This window comes from Ixodes scapularis, unplaced genomic scaffold, assembly GCF_016920785.2.
Source record: "Ixodes scapularis isolate PalLabHiFi unplaced genomic scaffold, ASM1692078v2 PGA_scaffold1__304_contigs__length_218370807, whole genome shotgun sequence".
Taxonomy (NCBI): Eukaryota; Metazoa; Arthropoda; class Arachnida; order Ixodida; family Ixodidae; genus Ixodes; species Ixodes scapularis.
This window is the reverse complement of record NW_024609846.1, coordinates 44453829-44468298: the sequence shown is the minus strand read 5'-3', so window position 1 is coordinate 44468298 and position 14470 is coordinate 44453829. Positions and strand designations below refer to the sequence as shown.

General features: G+C 44.5%; 1 non-coding gene across 1 annotated transcript; it reads right to left on the bottom strand.

Moving 5' to 3' along the window:
• Window positions 1-1725: 1725 nt before the first annotated feature.
• Window positions 1726-1800, bottom strand: Trnat-cgu. Its single transcript has one exon. It is a non-coding gene; the product is annotated as a tRNA-Thr (tRNA).
• Window positions 1801-14470: the final 12670 nt, after the last annotated feature.

Sequence of the window (14470 nt, the reverse complement as noted above, 5' to 3'; positions counted from 1 at the left end):
TCTTCGCCAGTCGTGTCCAAATTTGATCGGACCAAGAAAAAAAAAAAACCAGACTTCTTATTTGAGAAGTCTCAAATAATACAATTACCAAAAAGCAACAAGAAAAAAACAAAAACAAAAAAAAACGAGAGGAAGTATTTTTTTTGTCTTGCTTCTAGCGCAAGCTTTATTACCTGTGAACAACGATGTCTTTTTGGCGTGTCGCGGAGTGTTTTATTATTCGCATAGGACGGAAATCCCCGTCCTGCGATTTAGACGATAAAGTTTCAGATAAGAAGCATCAATGTTTATAAGCACCACGCTCCGCATTAACGCGGTTGTGACACGTTCGTACGTCTTGCAAACACTGAACCCAAGAAAAACAGTTGTTTTCTACCTGGCTAGGACAGGCAAGTCTCAAAAGTATTATGCGTAAATTTTTTTTTTGCTGAATTTTTTATGTTACAATACACATTTTTCGATTTGTGGGCAAAATCGAAACTGTACCCCCGTAATACGATGATGATGGCGCTTGTACCCAACTATAGGAGGTAATCACTGGGCGACATATTTGTTAGAGCGCACGCTCAGAAGGAGCTCACATAAATAGGCTGCTGAGTCTGTCAGTCTTGATGCTCCGGAACGTACGTTGAAAACTAATTCTGGAATCGCGCTGAACAGTCGCGCACACAGCTACGACAGCCAATGAATACTCCCTATACTCAGTTCACATTTAAGCTGAGCCTGGAACCAAAGCTACAAGCGCGAGCTAGCCCTCGCTCTTGGCTTTGAGATGTGCATTTCTAGCGCGAGGGCTCGTTCTGCGGAAGAACGCTTTATTAAAGCAGCGACCTCGTGCTCTCGTGTGCCTGGCCTCAGAGCGCTGGTTGGGCACAAAGGCTGCCATTGTCATCCCACAGGGCTACAGTTTCGGTTTCTCTCGCAAATTGAACCCGGTAAGTGTGACGTCACCGCTTCAAACAAACCATTTCTAGGGGCGTTGTAATGAACAAATTCATGGGACTGGATTTCGTTGCCAAAAGAACGATTGGTCATAATCCGAAAGTAGAATTTAAACATCCAAAAATAATAGATAAATTAATCCTTGATTTCAAACTTGCCACAACAGAAGTTTGCCAATAATCGGCTGTTTCTGAAAAATTGTGACGGCAACTTCCGGTCCTCGGGACGCCTCGAAATGTCGGTTGCAGACGACGAATGTATGACGAACGCACACGGAATGACTGAAGTATGCCGTCTGCAACGGTTTGAATCGTTTGCACAATGATGCAAATTCGATTTGGCATTTATTTGGAACCCCCCCCCATGGCAGGCCCAAGAAAACTAATCACGTTTATAACGAATTGTATATCCGTGCGATACGAATACTGCCTGACAGAAATTAGCAGACGGGTGGAGACCTGCTGAAAATACAGCGATAAAAGCAACTGTTTAGGGCATGACATCAAAACCGCGTCGGGCTCTCTTTCCTATTTTGCAGGTGACGTGCATCGTAATGGAAAGATAAATTATGTTGACTCTAACATGAGCGGTTCGGGACCCCAAACTTTGTTTTTCAGGCTCACAATATGTGTGTGTTTCGTACCTGCCTTGTAATTATCGCAGCGAGAAAACAAGATACTACTGATTGCGAAAATAGTTCCTGGAGAAGGGGAACAAGAGGGACGAAGGACAAACATAAATCTCCAAACACGGCTGGGTGACTGGTGAGCGTGTGGAAAAAAATCCATCTGGTCCGGGCATCGAACCCGGGACCTCTCCATTACGGGTGGAGTGCTCTACCAACTGAGCTAACCAGGGGTTAAACGTCAGTAGAGCAAACGCGTTTTATGAGCTGCCACCAGTCGAACACCAACAAGGGTGAAGCTTGCAATTTTAAGATTATAATTATAATGAAATTAAATGCAAAGGTGCAAGCCAGACGCTCACCAGTCACCTAGCCGTGTTCGGAGATTTATGTTTGTCCTTTGTCCCTCTTGTTCCCCTTCTGCAGGAATTATTTTCGTCATTCTTGTCCAGCTCGCTTGCACCTTTGCATTTAATTTCATTATAAATACCACTGATGTTTTTAGTTTTAAGTAAGATTCCAAGAGCGCATGACTGGGAAGGAACGCTTCTCCTTGCTTCTAGAAGATTCAAGTATACTCTTACCCCTAGTGTAAAAGATAAGAAGGTCAGAGGTACCTTGCCTAATCATTCTCGCCCTAACTCACGAACGAACATCCTAGGTCGAATGTTCGAGATGCCGAGTGTAGTGGATAAGGAGTCAAGACCGGCTTTTTCGGTTCACAGCCAGCTGTCACGCCGACGCATTGTCCAGCTGCTGCCGTTGTCGACGCTCATCCTTTCTTTTGTTTCTAGGCACAAGTTCGCCGATTACATCTTTAGTTGTTGTTTTACGCTTGTGGATTTGTTTCCACCTGCGACAACTGATGTATGTTACGGACAGTTCGTTTGACCACGGAGGTGGGCAGTGAAGCAACTGTGCTGTCAGAAACGCTTAAAACGTGTGCTGGCCTGCACCTCGTCTTTGATTCACTTCACGTCGTTGTCGTGCGTGATTCGGCCAATTCGGTTTCACAGTGTTTTCCCCTTCACAAATATTGCGAAAGCGAGCTCCACGAGAAGAGATTCTGGCACCTCGAGCGTCGATCAAGACTGTGCCGGGCACTCCTTGCTGGCAAAAATCCCACAGAAAGTTGATCATGAGGATAAAAGTTTCGTCGATCGACACCAACCTTATTCAACGCGGTCGCGTACTCCCTCAGAATAAATCACTGAAGCCGCGAAGCCATTCTGTCGTCTGCTAGCGAAGCAATTTCTAGCCTCACGTCGAGCCCTTATGCATTTGTGCATTAGAACGGCCCTAGCAACGGTTTATTTGGAGCGGAGCGCCATGTCATACCGTCATCACTTACGAGGTCGATTGAAAAATTCGTATTTTGACGTAAAATTCGGCGAAAAACATATTTGTTTGGACGAACATTGTTTGTGAGACATGCCTGTACTAACCAGGTAGAATTTTTTTTTTAAGGTTTACTGTTTTCTTTTTAAGCTGCTATACTCGGCGACAACTTTTCTTGGCAATGCAGTGGAAGGTACAGGCCCGCGTCCCCTCTCTCATTTTGAGTGTACGCAGGCTCTCCTCCTCCCCCATTTCCGGGGAGAGGAGGAGAGCCCGCGCACACTCAAAATGGGAGAGGGGGCGCGGGCCTGTACCTTCCACTGCATTGCCAAGAAAAGTTGTCGCGGAGTATAGGGACTCTACGGTAGAAAATTCAGAGAGAGGAGGAAGCGAGAGCACGCGGTGACGTCAGAGTGCCTAGCTTCGATTGGAAAGATAGAGGGCAGACGCAAACGCTAGCAGCCTTTGTGTCTACTCTCTGTTCGAACGCCGAGCAGCGGCGTTCGGCGTTCGAACGCGAGACAGAACAGACGACGCTTTTCTTCGCTCTTATTGGAGGGAGACGGAGGGTAGGAGGCGATGTCGGCTAGCCTTTCGCGTCTACCCACTCATCATTCGAACCGGAGATCGGCGCGCCGACGTCATTGCGCGCACTCGTCTCGTCTGCTGCCTTCTCTCCGTTTCTTTCCGTAGAGTCTCCGCCTTTGATGTATTCTCTCAACGTCCAAACACGGCAAGCCAGTTCATTCCAGCCGCTTGGTTCAACGTCGGGTAGCGCCCACGGCCTAACAACCGTTACTTTCGAACCGAGTGGCGTCGAGTTTGTCGCAAGAATGTCGCGACAGCCGCGAGTGAATGCCGGGGGAGCCGACAGCGTCCCCGAACGCCGCTTGCGCGACGGTAGCTGCCGCGTTGCTAGTGCAAAGCAGGAATAGAAGCCGACGCAAGCGAGGGAGAGCGAAGCACACGACTGAACATCGAATCAGACTGTTGGGAGCTCTGTCAGCAGACCGACCGCCCGCCGCTCGACCTTTGACATTAATGTCGATCTTCCTTCCCTCTTCCCACTTCTTTCGCCATCACCCTCTTTTCGGACGTCTCTCAGTTTTCCCCCTCTTCGTGGGCTGCCTTTTTTTTTTTTTTTATTCCTCCGATATCGATTCTTTGGAGATTCCAGGTATAAGGTCGGCCTTCTCTTTTCTTTGTGGCTGCCTCAATGTTTTTTTTTCTTTGGCTCGCCTGAACATAGTTTTATTTATTCCGACGCATATTTTCCTTTTCCTCGAATTTTTTTTTTTTAAATGCAAATATCTTGATTTCTAGAAAATTCGGTTTCTTGACGGCCAAATGGCGGCGTGCTTCGGCGTGATTGTGCGACTGCCTAGGTCTGTGGGCGTTACCCATTAGAGTTGGCGCACTTGCTTGCGATTACGTTTTGTGATCAACTTTTTGATAACGGGAAAATTAATTTTTATTTGGACATGGGCCACAAGTATACGACCGTGTATTTTCTTGTTCTCATTCGCTCTCCGGGTATGGTTTCCACGGTCTTGAGGACTGTGGAAACCACAAGGCTCAAGAAGCACGGAACGTCGACGGCGTCACAATCCATCAAGCATTCTCACAAAGCCGAGCCAAAACACGTAAATCCATATTTTTTTTAGTTCAGACAGATTGAGCCTCGCTCACTCTGCTTGCGCACTCGATCACATTCAGAAATGAAGGAAGCATCGCTCGCACCAGATCAATATGCCCCTCACAACGTTTAGGACAGCAGGTTGACGACTTCGCAGAGTCACCTGCATAAATGCTTAAGCAAGCAGGCTCGGAAATAGCTCGTATAAAGTTAAAAAAAAGAGAAAAAAAGGAACTGACGTGATATTTGTGCCTGTGAAATAATATGCTTTTTTATTAAGGTGTTCGCTCAATTGGAAATCCTTCCTGCCCAGAATGGATTTCAATGATTCGTCCCAACATCTGCCTAAATTTGATCGCTACCGAACACCAGGAATCCCCTGACTACGGGCAACTCTTTCCACAAGCATCATCGTGCTGAGTAACTTTGAATGCGTATTGACCGGGAGGCGTGTCTGGAATTGGTTGTGCAGCGAGACAACAGGGCCAATTCCGGTACCCTGATTGGCGCTATTTCATAGACGCCACATCGGCTGGATCCTAGTGGGAGGGAGAGGAAGGGAAGGAGGAGTGGGGCGGCGACAGATAAATACGCCTGTCATTTACGCGCTAACCTTTAGCCGCCTCCAAGATTTGCTTACCTGCTAGAGGGTAACGAAATCGGAAGCCGGACAAAGGTTAGCGCGTGAATGACTGAATCAATGCACAGAATAAGCGTGAAACAAAAATTAGGAAATCGAAACACACTGATCGAAAAATACCACTTATAACGAAATCGAAAATAAGTACGTGCCGTTACGGGGTCAGGACTGTATCGCGCAATTGGCGTAAATGCGTTATAAATGCGGTACGAATGTAGAGATGAGTTGGAGCGACGGCACTACACGAGAGTGTCAGATGTGGATCTGATGTGATGAAACTCACAGCCAAGGCGACTGTGATTTGGTATTTGCTTTGCCTTCCTTCCTTCAGACTAAAAAAAAAAAAAAAAACTTAAAAGAACAACTTAACAAAACTACTAAAATAATAAACTACAGGAACTCGGCAAAACAAAGACAAAGATAATATACAAAAAAAAAATGTGTTAAACAGACTGTCAGCCAACCGTCGACACAGTTTTAGATGTGCGGCTCATTGTGTGCCAACGAATCCCGTAGCCCGTTAGCTACAAAGTGGCATAAAATGTAAGTGTTCCAAATAAACGTACGTCGATATACGCCAACCCCCCCCCCCCCCCACACACACACACACACCCCTCCGCAGCTCATTCCACCCTTTTTTCCTGCTCCACACATCAACACTCTAAAGAGAGCCTGTGCGTCTAATTTCCCGCACGACACTCAGAGAACCAATCACCGCAACTTAGAGAGGCGGCTCAGCGAATGACAATGCGGAACAATGCGGAAACATACTTTTGAGACCAGAAAACGCACTCTGAGTTATGTCATTAAGCAATGCAAGCGTGACGTTTTTTATTGCTTAATGTCACAACTCAGACAGCGTTTTTTTTTTTTTTTTGTCCAAGCATATGTTTTGGCATTGTCATTCGCTGAGGTGCCTCCGTAAGTAGCGGTGATCGGCTGTCCGACTGTTATGCGTGAAAGTAGACACACAGGCTCTTTTCAGTGTGAAGAGCAGGAAGGCAGCCGCTTTTGCCTTATCTACACTCACTCTCTAGGTGTGTGAGAACGAAAATAAAATAGCCTGGTTCTTCTATGGCAAAAATTAACTACGCGTGTAAGAATCTGCAAACTCCACTAACTTGTACCTCTAACTGCTTCCGATCATATTTCCAAATTTCAAAACCTATATAGCGTGATCTGATGAAAAGGTTACGAGCAATTTTAGGAAATGCTTCAATGAAAAAACGAGGTCGATTTCCGGCAGGAGACGCCATACGTCACCATATATTCGCGGGTGGCGTTGGCGGCCAGTTTAATTTGAAAACATCCGAAAATAAGTTGTAACTCTCAATTTAGGAAACGGTATAGTTCTGGTACTTTGTCATTTTATTCCTGTCGCTCGCTCTCCACTTGGGGTCCGGGAGACCGAGCATACGGTGATGAGTTGTTTAATTTTGCAATGCGAGGAACAGGATTCTCTTTTAATTGAAACACACGGTACACTCTTTTTTTTATATTGGTGTCGGCCTTTGTTGAGTGACATGTTGTTGGTGTTGGTAAAGTGCGCTTCTTGCGTAAGTGCAGACGTTTATCTAGGCTGTATTCACTGGATGCCATATTTGGGAGCGCTGTTTAGAGCGCATGTTCAGACCGAGCTTATATCAATAGGCTGCTAAGGCCGGCAATCTTGATGGTGTAAAATGTTGTTTGTTTGTTTGGCAATGTATTTTAATTACTTTTGGAAAGTATGCAGGACTGTTTAAAAAGGGCGTTGCAAAGGAGCTGCGGAAGCTGGCTGTCAGCGTGCGCACGGCAGTCACGCACACAGCTGTGGCCGCCAGTGAATGCTCCCTATATGCAACTGCTTTAGCTGTAACATGCAAAGTTTTGATTCCGGTCTTCTCTCTCTCTTTCTTCCACCACTGTAACTTTTTTTACACTTTCCGCTGGTCATACGGTCGCACCTTGCGTTCGTAATTACGTATCAGGTGTTTTGAGGGGCTTGGTCTAATCACTGCTAGCTTAAGAAATACAGGGAGTGGTTTAAAATCTCCACGTTTCTCGCTTCAGGATTGGGTCTTTCGTCTTATCCTCTGATGCCGCTATCTAATCGGCTGCGGAGCAAGAATGAGATGATGGGAACACGCCACCCCTTACTTTTTTCAATCTGTCAGTGAATTTAGTGGAATTTTAAACTCCGACCATTTTGACGTCGTTCTCAATGTCGTTCATTCACGGCGGACAAATCACATGAACCAGGTCCGCGGACGAGAGAGATATGTGTATCACGTGACCTTGACGTCATTGCTAAGGGGACCAATCAGACACCGCCAGAATTGCACCATCATGGTGTTTCTCATGTTTCTGTACGTGTTCAATCGTCAGTGAACTAGTCATGAACACTAAATCGGCCTAGTGACTTGCGATTTTGACGCTGCTTGATTAGTCCCATTACGTCCTAGCGTCGGTGGTGTCTGGACTTAAGCAGAAACTATGTACAGTTTGTCCACAAAAACAGCGTACTCATCGACCTGTTTCCAATCCCCTTTCTCGTGGGCGGATTGCTCGTTCGGAAACACGCGGTGGATTTTTGAAAGCCGTAGGAAGGCAGCCAGCCTTCCTACGGCTACGGTTAGCCTACAACTAGCAGACAGTGCCGGATCACGGTGCCCTTACGCCGTTGCACTTTCCGCGTAAGACGACTGTCACATTTATGTCTGCTCACTCCTTCAATCAGAGCTTGGCGCAGTGACGTCACTGTACACTTTACGCAAAAAAATCACGAGTCATTCCACTTTGCGAAGGTGGATAACAAGCAAAGCTGTTTAGCACACACACAGACCCGCCCCGAAGAGCTGGAGGAAACTAGACACGCCCGACGCGACCGCCTCCTGGGGGAAAGTAGACAAGCGCGACGGGACCGCCACCCCGCGAGAGCGGAAAAAAAGGAAACTAGGCGCGCAAGCGCTTGGAACGACAACAAAGAAAGAGCGGTGCAAGCGTAGACATGGCCGACGCGGGTTGCACAGCGGCTAATCTTTGAGAAACCTTTACCTACCTGAGAGGCTACTTATCTTGAAAATTGTGCCTATTGAGAACTAATCTACTGAATATACCTATAGACCTATTGCTAAATTGCGCAAGCATCAAGGATAATGCAGGGATTGGTGTTCCACGCACCACACGCGCACGCCTTCCCCGTATAAAATATTCGAAGTAAATAACTAAAATAAACCGTTGATCAACGCGCGTGCAAGATGCAATTTGTTTTGCATTTGCTTTAGAAAAGTTACTACTGCTGGGGCCAGCACGTGCAGCGCGTGGAACACTAATCCCTGCATTCTCCTTGATGCCTGAGTAATTTAGCAATAGGTGTATTGCTAAATTACCTAATCATCAAGGATATTGAAGGGAACGGTGTTCCACCTGCCGCACGTGCCGGCGTCTGCAGCAGTGGCTGCAGTAATTGTTCTAAAGAATAAGCTTCAAACATATGGCATCTTGCATACGTTTTCGTCAACGCTTTATTTTAGTTATTTACTTCGAAACTTTTATACGGGAAAGGCGTGCGCGTGCGGCGGTGAGAGCGTAAAGTTTTTAGTCACAGCACACGAAAAAAAAAAAAAAATCCACGAATCCCTAGCCATAAACAGCGTCGCTGCAATTTCAGTACTCAGTCGCCAAAAAGGCGTATTGCCTTCAAATGCTGGGAAAGGTGTTAAGCCTTTTTGAGCGCCCGGGAAGCTTACGTGGCAAGTATGATGTCTAGTGGGCTTATTGCTAGATCCGATGTGTTCAGTCTTTCTATCTACAAAAATACTATATAGTGGTTAAACGTTTTCTTAGGGAAAGCTCTCGCAAAACGTCATAAAATGTTTGCCGGCCAAAAAACATTTAAGAACTCTTGTACTAACCAACTAACACCTCTTCGACTAATTGCTCCGGAACTTTCTTTTCATAAAGGGACCGACAAAATTCAGCAGATTTTAACCTGGAACGTGTGTGACGTGACAATGAGAGTACTTGTGAAGCCCTTAGAACGAAGTCTGCCCTTTGCCCAACGCCATAAGCTCTTGCAGTAAGCGGCAATTTAAAGGAACTCACAATGTATCAAATAGCCGATTTTATAATTTTTGTTTTAACTGCCGCAACTGTGTCACATGTCTGAGTACGAATCACTTATTTCGAAGACAAATTCTCCCTGCCGAACGAGGGCTCGTGCGATGAAAGCCTGTGCCCCTACTTTAGGTTTTCAAACACAAAATGAACGATATTTCGAATTTGGTATTCGATTAAAACCTGCTTTTTGGCGGGTTGGCGGGTTGGATTATACTAAATTAAAAGTTGAAAACGCAAACAAAACGATGACAATGAAAACACAAAGACGATAGGAGAGGCTTAGCTGACAGTTAGCAACTGTCCTGTCGTCTTTGTGTCTTTGTTGTCCTCGTTTTGTTCGCGCTTGTAAACGTTTCATTTGTTATACGAGATTACGCGAAAAAAAAACACGTAAACTTAATTTTTCTAAAGGACGTGGTCACACACGGTGTCTTAAGAAGGTGCACTGCATGTATTCTGAGTACATGAACTCGGAGAAGTAATAATTGAAATAATGGTTAATCGGCGAAAGAAAATAATGCAGTGCTTCACTTCCTCCTCTGTCACATTCCGCCGCACCTTCTCCTAGTCACCTCCTGTTACAGCTGTCACAAGCATACATGTGTGTTTGTGACAAGAAATCTTTAAAGAGAAAACAAAAATATATACGTGACAAACCACGAACAACTGCAGAACTTTAGAACATTCCTCGGGTAGGAATTCTAAATGCCTTTGAACAGATTCGCCAAAATTGTCATTCTGTATGGCTGCACTATTTGGCAGGCACGCGACACGAACAAGCACAAAAGGCAATTATATTTCCTATCGTCTTTTCTTTTTTTTTCCTCACGTTTTAAATTATGAACGGTTGGTTCGAAAAGCGAATTCCCGCTCGAAACCGGGCTTGCATTTCCAATTATCGTTCGAGTCACCACTCGTCTAGACTCATCTCACTTTTCTGGACGACACAATTTCCAGTTTCATCTTACGCACTGTTCATCGCCGAACATCTAAAAAAAAACCTTGGAAGCGGTGCTTTCAGAATTACGCGTGTTTATAAAACACCTTTATAATAAGCCAGCTATTTTGGCTTTGATCAGTTCCAAGTCTTACGAAACCTCTTCATCTTTAAATTAAACCTGAACGTATACAATGGCACCTTATCGGATTATGTTTAAGAAAATTTCTGAGGTCCCTAATTTTAGTCTCTACTTTATGCCAAGCTCCTTTACCTCATATACGTTAAAAAGGTATCGGAGTTACTTTTAAGCGTATTGCCCCCTTTATGAAACTCGCTTGGAATATCAGCGCTTAGATATTAATGGCAAGCGAAAGGAAACACAACGCGACGTGCAGGTGCAACGGCCACTTTTGAAAAATAAGATATCGTTTTTCTTTTTCCGTTGGAAAGAAAAAGAGAAATTTATACGAGCTTGATCATGCTGACAAAAACTTGTAAGGACAGAATGCGTGATAAGCCTTCCAGGGAAGAGAGAAGGGCGCCTGAACAGCACCGCCTACCAAAGATTCGCTCTTATTTCCGACACACACCGTGAGATGGCGCAGCATGACATGAAAGGCCGCTAAGCGGGTGACCGCGCCTTCGCGCGATGTGCGAATGAGTTCGCTTTTGCATGCTTTAACCACCGATGTTTGCCGAGCTCATTCGGCAAGTTTCTTGGCTCATAATCTCAAGGCGGCGAGATAAAATTCTTCCGGGGGACTGGAGTTTCTTATATGGTTCCCTATGGGTGTAACACTTTCCGGTGTCGGTTTTTCATTGCAACTGTCTGTATACCGCCAAACGTTGCAGAACTGCCTGAAAACCGGCTGATAAAACACATTTCGTGTTAGGAACAGTGGGAAGGGTGCGAGCTCAACGTTCTATGTCAGCTACAGTAGGGAGTACTCGTTGATATTGTTTTCCGCCTCTTCTACGTTTTCCGCAAGAAAGACGCCCCTATTGTGTATGCGCGCCGTTAGACATTTTTGCAGAATTCTCGATCTCATAGCGGGTTGCGGACAGTGTTGCTATTCGCAACTTGCTACGGGATCCTTTCTTTGTGAGGTACTCGAAAGCGTACGAAACACTTGAGCCGTACCAATATCCAAACGTTTGTCCAATGTAAGCAGTTTCCACTGTTAAAGCCGGTTCACATATTACCGTGTGAGTATGACCAAGTGCATGGCCTTGAAAACGCTTATGACTGCTTACGATGAGAGAATACACTGGCGCAATCTTTCGGATAATCCTGGAACAGTTTCGATATATCTAAATTTAATAATTTTTTTACTTATCATGTTTTGCACCACGAGTCTGAAATAATTTTGGAAATGTTATAACCGTCCATTTTCCGTGAAAAACGCGGGGATTTGATCTTCTAGAAAATAGTGGCAACATCTTCAATCGGGTTATAAGCAGTTCGTAGACTACCTAATAGACAGCGCCAGCGTGCCAGTGAGTTGTCTGATCGTAAGCAGTTTGAAGCGGTCACAATATCCTCGGTCACGCTAAAACGCAAATATCTTTTGTTCTGGTTCAAGCGCCCCAAATGGGATGCTTGAACGAGACCATGTAATAAACGGTGCATAAACTTTGCGCTATTGCGCTAGAAAATTGTACGATCATCGTTAACGCACTGCGAAGATAGACCTTTTTGTTACATCAGATTTTATCAGTAGTTTTTATGTTGCTCTATCGCACGATTTTTTATGTAACGGTTTTCGTAAGCCTATTTTATATTTCCTATTTTGGCACGAGCTAGATAGTTAAAGAAATGCTTACCTTGCAACTAAGGAAGTGTGTTAGGTATAATATATTTCAACGTAAAAACCCAAGTGCTGAAAGAGTGCGACCGGAAGTAACTGCGAACTGCGACCGGAAGTCGCAGTTCCAGCAATCACCATGTCTTCCTGTTTGCTCTTACGGATTTTTGCCGCGTTGGATGTTTGCCTTTTTGCCTTAGTTCCGCGCTCAAGTACGGATCTTGTCTTTTTAACAAATAATAAGGGAAACAGAAGAATGTACTTGTATAGAAAATGGATGTTGAGACATTCACTGTTTTTGCGATCCGGCCCAGGAAATTTGACGGCGAGCCAATTAGTTTGAACGACTGCGATCAATGGGTGGAAGGTCCTATAGTAAACCTATCCTAGGACGTGATTTTGTAAATATGTTTTGGGGACAGGTTGTACATATGGCGCAGTACTGTTAATGTCACTCGCCCGTGTCAATAGTTTCTACTGGGTGTTGTGCTATGTATGAAACAGGGTTCAGGGAAGCGTGATGTATAGACGCAGATAATCTTACTAAAAGGGCAAAAAAAATATGCTTTTTAAAAACGGTAATTATTCCTCTAACGGTAATGCTTCATTGGGGGCAAAAGATCACCAGGTCTAACGTGTCGTCCTTTCCCGACGGACGTTGATAGGTCAAAGAATGGTTATGAACATCTGAAGCCATGTTGATTCCTACCGCGAAGCTCAATTTTGTCTTGTATGGCTTGCCCGTAACATAGTCTTAAGCGAAACCACGAGTCTAACTAAACACAAACCCCGATGGAGCATCCCCTGATTAGGCAATATTTTAGACTAAATGTCAGACAGGTAATGAGCTGCCGATCGATTATTATAGGTTCTGTCTGTACAGTAGTTACAATAAAGCAGACTATTGTAGTAAGTTATATCTGACACACACAATAAAATAACATCAAACAAGAAAACATAAAAAGCTAACATTTAACACTACACAGAGGCATCTCAAAAGTAACTTTTTTTCTCGCTATATAGTCCTTTGCAACATAAGATGGACAAGATGTTCCGCCCCAACTTCACAGCATGGCATTGTCACGTGACATCATGGCATTACGTGACACTGTAACGTTGTTATTTTCACTTCTCTCCCTGCATTTGTTCATACACACTGAATGGCCTCTTTCTATAAAGAAGCGGAATGCTCATGTAGATAATTTGCAGTATTTTTTATATATTATGAAGTACTTAGATCAATCTATAGTGATAAAAAAGGCGAAGTCAGAAGCCCCCTTAATTTTTCCTTAAAAGCGGGACCACGCGTTTTGTTTAAAGAACGGTGGGCTTTAGAAAGCTATATAAAGCAGTGGCATATTATTTGAGGCGGCAATGTATTGCCCTCCAGAAGAAGAGATGGAGCTGGAACAGAAAATGAGAAGATTTAAGTGATTTAAAGGAAGGAACGAACTACAATCGCTGACGGAATAAAAACTGCCGAGAGAATAGCATTTAAAGACTGCTCCTCTATCTGACGTACAAATAAAAATGTAAACGAACATGTTTGAACTATTTGTCTAACTTTTTCTTAACACTAATATATTCAGAACTGCTTCAACTGAAATTGAGTTGTCAAGTAGCTCCAATCACATATTTCGTAAGGGGAAGGTTGTTATAGTTGAGTTTATCAAAAATCAATTATAGAGTCCATCTTTGTAACTTATTCCGCTGGAAGTGGTTCCTCTGAAAGTTATACACTTAATCACAATTATGTTTATACTACTACGAAACCTATATTGTTTCGTTTCCGGTATAACCTTTTACGCTCGTGTTCGGCTCAAAGCACAACACCGCGAGGGAGTGTTTTTTTTTATATATATATTTATTTAAAGAAGACGAGAGGAGCAGCAAGCCACAGAATACATTTTTTTTGGCGGCGTTGTGTTTGCATATATTATTAAATCCCATTAAGGCTATTGATATTTTCAAGGTCACCCATTGCCACCTTCAGGACTATCTTCAGGACAACCTACTTCATGACTATCAAAACCGCAGTCCTTTGTTTTATGCATAGGTCCTGAGCAGGTATCTAGGAGGCGCCGCAGTCGGACGATAATCAGCGCTCCCACCGGCAAAAAAGCGCTACCATGGGCAGTCGCCGGTGCGACTTCTGCTTCTGCGGCCTTTCTCGTTGCTTACAAAAGCCGCGCCGAGTTGTTTGACTGCGTACGTCCCCGCATGTATTGAAAACTTAATGACTGTGGCTTCTCTGAGGTAGAACTGAGCCGTTCTTTTGGTATTGTGGATATAGTGCTCCGGCCATATCCTGAATAATCAATTCATTGCGCTCTGACGCAGAGGGCACCTCGCGCCAAACGGGCTCAGGTTGAGTTTCGTCTATGGGGTGCTAATCACTGTGATTTACATTCACTAGATCGTGTCTGCCATTAACGTTTTTTTT